This window comes from Acanthisitta chloris, unplaced genomic scaffold, assembly GCF_000695815.1.
Source record: "Acanthisitta chloris isolate BGI_N310 unplaced genomic scaffold, ASM69581v1 scaffold9419, whole genome shotgun sequence".
In the NCBI taxonomy this organism is placed as follows: domain Eukaryota; kingdom Metazoa; phylum Chordata; class Aves; order Passeriformes; family Acanthisittidae; genus Acanthisitta; species Acanthisitta chloris.
This window is the reverse complement of record NW_008690795.1, coordinates 1-219: the sequence shown is the minus strand read 5'-3', so window position 1 is coordinate 219 and position 219 is coordinate 1.

Sequence of the window (219 nt, the reverse complement as noted above, 5' to 3'; positions counted from 1 at the left end):
AGCAAGGTAAGCACTACAAGTAGTCTTTCCTTCCCCTTTCAACGCGAGCAGCGGGGGAACAGCAAAGGTAAGACACCTTTTAGCTCTCCACCAACTAGGTTCGCGGGGACGACTCGCCCAGGGAAAAACGGGAAGCCTAAAGTCGGGGAGGGTCTCTAGCAAGGACACGCGTGCACAACACCGCGAGCGAGGGACCCGGCAGGGACGCGGCACCGTCCC